The sequence below is a fragment of the Sciurus vulgaris genome (assembly GCF_902686455.1).
Source record: "Sciurus vulgaris genome assembly, contig: HiC_scaffold_442_arrow_ctg1, whole genome shotgun sequence".
Classification (NCBI taxonomy): Eukaryota; Metazoa; Chordata; class Mammalia; order Rodentia; family Sciuridae; genus Sciurus; species Sciurus vulgaris.
In genome coordinates, this window is record NW_027632595.1 from 2,874,933 (window position 1) to 2,879,287 (window position 4,355).

The window sequence follows — 4,355 nt, forward strand, 5'->3', positions numbered from 1 at the left end:
TGGGTCTTAATTAAGAATAAATCCTCAGTTATATTACATGCCAGTCATTTTCTTAGCACTAACAAATAAGTTAATTTTCACCTTTCATTCTAGTATTATTCTCATAACACTAGTAAGTTAATTGATTTTTATTCTATATGCTACAATTATTTCCCCTAACCTAACAAAACCAATTAATCTTCGTGTACTCTTCTAATGTTTTTTCTTTTCCCTATTTTTGTTTTCATTTTTATTTTTTTGGCAGTGCTGGGGATTTGAACCCAGGGCCATGTGCTTGTGAGGCAAGCACTCTACCAACCGAGCTATATCCACAGCCCTAGTTTTAATTTCTTAATAAAGTAATCAGCTCAACAAAAATATCTGGGAAACATTTCAGGGCATCTCTCCTTCCACCACTCTGATCTTCTGGAGCAACATAAAGAGAACTGACATTAATCACAATGGCTTCAGAACTTACCTCACACATCCCCCTCTGCATGACCCCCATATTAAATTTTAGGACTCTAAAAGAAAGTCCCCTTTCCTTTGCTCCCTCCCAGTGAAGACAGAATTAAAAATAGGCAGTTAGGATAGATATGTGAATGGGTCAAATGGAGAAAATGGAGGCCAGTTTGAATTCTGGAAATTGGAGACAGCCCCTGGGGGATTGGAATATCAATGTCTCCAGAGTTCTATGTTTACCAAGACTATTGGCCTTTACTACCCCTTCCAAAATGTTGCAGAAAGTAAGTTGTGTAATGTATAAAGCTGCTCCCCCACCCTTCCTGTTGCAGCCATTTTCCCTGCCTCCCAACCACTTGTCAATCTGTGAACATCCTAACTAGCTATTGGTTCATCAGTTAGCTTGCAAGTATCCTTCTCTGATATTGGTCTCCTGTTAGCCTGGCAGAATTCAACTGCCATCCTTCCTCCCTTGCTTCTCTCTCCTACACACTTGCTTTTCCTCCTCCTTGCTTTCCACTCTCTCTAGCACGTGCCCTTTCTCTTTTCTTTCTCTTATTCTCTCATTTTTCTCTCTTACCCTGCAGGGAGACACTCTGTTTGCTTAATAAATTCCCTTATGTGATTTCCCGTGTCCATTGTGGTTTTGTGGAATTTCCTTACAAGTTGTTAATTAATGCCCCCGAGCTGCTTCCTGAATGAACTTGCAGATCTTCCTATCTTCCTGAATCACTCCATTTGGTCCTTCCCCCTGACCATCTGCTTCTCACATTTTGGCCATCCCACCAGCATCTCCTAGGAAGGAAAGAGATAAAAGGGGAGAGAGTAGGATAACAAAGAAAACTTTAGTCTATAAAAGTTGCCAGGGGCTGAGGATATAGCTCAGTTGGTAGAGGGCTTGCCTTGCAAGCATAAAGCCTTGGGCTCAATCTCCAGTGCCACAAATAAAAAAAAAAGAAAAAGAAAGATACAGGGTGCTTTCACTATCTTGGGAGAGGAGAATACTAACAAAGGCCCCCTTCTCTCTTCTGGGAGAAATCTGTGTTACTACTTTTAAATAAAACCTGCTTTATATGCTTGCCTCAGTCTGCTTATCTAATGTTCAAACTTCAACATTTGAGGAAGCAAAATTCATTATCTATAACCAGCAGTATCACCAGCACAAAACTAGAGATCTCAATGTCCAATTTTCCCCTTCCTTTCTAAAATTTGGATATGAAAAAAAAAAAAAAAAAAAAAAAAAAAAAAAAGCCCAGAATGGTGAGACCTGAGAAAAGGGAATGAAAAATAAAGCCATATATTGAAACCTTTCCCAGTTCATTTTTCCCAATGACAGAACAATCCCTAGAAAAGAAGCCAAAGAATATATTCTTTCCCAGCAACAATACAATGGGGCACCCTGAAGGGAAAGACATAAACACTGAAAGCTGATACCAGAGCCTCCACTCTTCTCCAAATAAAATTATTGCCCAATACAAAATTTCAAATTCTCAAAAACCTGTTTTCTTAGTGCCCAAGCTGACTACTGACCCCAGACCCTTTCAATTTTGTCCAGAAAAACAGATCCCAAATTTCTGAGTGTCCAAGCTGACATGCTCATTAAGTCACCTCTCAGAATAACCTGTAAAAACCTAGTCCTCTCATTTTTTTCAGTGGCTCATTTTCCACTAAGAAAGTGGGTTCATCAGAGGCATGAAATTCTGTTTAATTATAGACAGATGATTCATGAAGTTTGCATCCATCTGGCCTGGTCTTTTTATGCTAACAGAATCAACTGTGTTTCATGTTTCTTTTTTTTTTTTTTTTTTGGTATTACTGTTTCCTTTGTTTGTTTGATGTAGGTCCCCAGGAATTCAACCAAGTTCCTCTGGCATGCTCAACAGTTTGTGCATGATTTATCATCACTGAACTGATCCCCAATCCCTGGCCTTCATGTTTTTTTCTTCTGTAGACATCTAACTCTGTCTGAGGAAGAAGAAATGGAGCAGTTATCCAAACATCAGGGGAAAAGGAGGGATGGGGCTTCTTTCTGGTCCTTTCTTTTTTTGTTGTTGCTTTTACTGGGCATTGAACACAGAGATACTTTGCCACTGAACCACATTTCCAGTCCTTTTTATTTTTTACTTTTAGATGAGGTCTCACTAAGTTGCATGGGGCCACACTAAATTGCTGAGGATGGTCTTGAACTTGCAGATCTTCCTATCTTCCTTAGCCTCCCAACTCCCTTGGAAAATAGGCAGACATAGGCCACCATGACTGATTTGGTCTTTTCTTTTTTCTTTTTTTTTTTTTTTCTTATATACTGTGCTTGAAGCAGTGAGTGGGGAGACACTACTTTCACCCTTGTTATCTGATCAAGTTCCTCAGTCTCAACCATGCCCCAGATGATGTCTCTGGTGGCTCTCCCCTGCCTTTGGCAAAGAGTCCTAATTCCACTCTGCCAATTAAGTCAGAATCCACCCTTACCTCCAGGCCCAGCCCACCCCACATCCAAGAAGTTGTCCCTGTACCTTTCACAACCAGAGGTCAAGAATAAAAAACTCTTGGGCAGGGGGTGTGGCTCAGTTATACAGCACTTGCCTCACATGTGTGAGGCACTGGGTTCTATCCTCAGCACCACATATAAACAGATGCATAAAATAAAGGTCTATCAGCAAATAAATGTTAAAAAAGAATAAAACACTTCTTCCCTGGACAGTGGAATGATAGTTCTCAGGGCCTGGGTGAGGTTGAAAGAGAAATAAACAAAAAGGACAAAATGATTATTTTCTTTAATTTTTTTTTTTTTTTTATGGAACCCAGGGGCACTTGAGCACAGAGCCACATCCCCAGCCCTATTTATTTATTTAATTTATTCATTAATTCATTTACGTAGGGTCTCACTAAGTTGCTGAGGTTAACTGAACTCCGGAGCTCCTGCCTCAGCCTCTTGAGTTGTTGGACCACCATGACACCCATGACAGGCATGTGCTGATATTCCTGGCTGCACATATATCAAATATTTATAATAATGATGCTTTTTCTAGTAAACATCAGGCTTCAATAGACCATATGTAAAATGAGCCTAGCCTTAGTATTTTACTAGGCAATCTACAGCAAATGCTTAATATATATGCATTGGGTGCATGTGAGATTCAAGAAAATGATGATTCATTGGTTTATTCGATTTATTTTTCTTAAAGAAAATACAACTGTGTAAGTGAAATAAGTTTGTGCTGCTGCTGTGAGTGAAGTAGAAAAAATTTAAAAGCCACAAACAAGATAATTTTGAGATTTTCAATTTACACAGGTTACACAAATCTGGTGCATGTTACATGACAGATATGCACAGAACACACACACACCTCTTTAAATCCACTAATTCTAAAATCTAAGCCAAATGGCAAATTAATTTTAGGTAAAATACATGCACAACATGTGTGGAAAATAAAACTTCCTAAAAAAATGCAGCTTCCTGTGTTGAGATTTTTCAGTGTTGTGAGGACAGAAAAATCATCATAGATGTGAATGTCGGTGATGGTGGTACAATGTGGTGTTTTTGTTGTTATTTGTTTGGAACTTTTTGTTGGCACTGTGGGGTGAAGGCAGCAAACCAAGTGCCTTCCAGTTTGTTTTGCAAATACTCTACCACTGAGCTTTACCCCCAGTTCTTTGAAATGTGTGTTTGCTGGGGTTGCATCTCAGCAGGAGAACACTTGCTTGACATGTGTGAGGCACTGGGATTGAGTCTCAGCACATTTAAAGATAAATAAAACAAAGTTATTGTATCGACTATAACCCAAAAAGAGAAAAAAGTTCAAGAGGTTGTAGCTCAGTGGTAGAGCTCTTGCCTATGTGTGAGGCACTGGGTTCAATCCTCAGCACCTCATGAAAATCAATTTTAAAAATTATAAAGAAATATAACATTAAAAAAT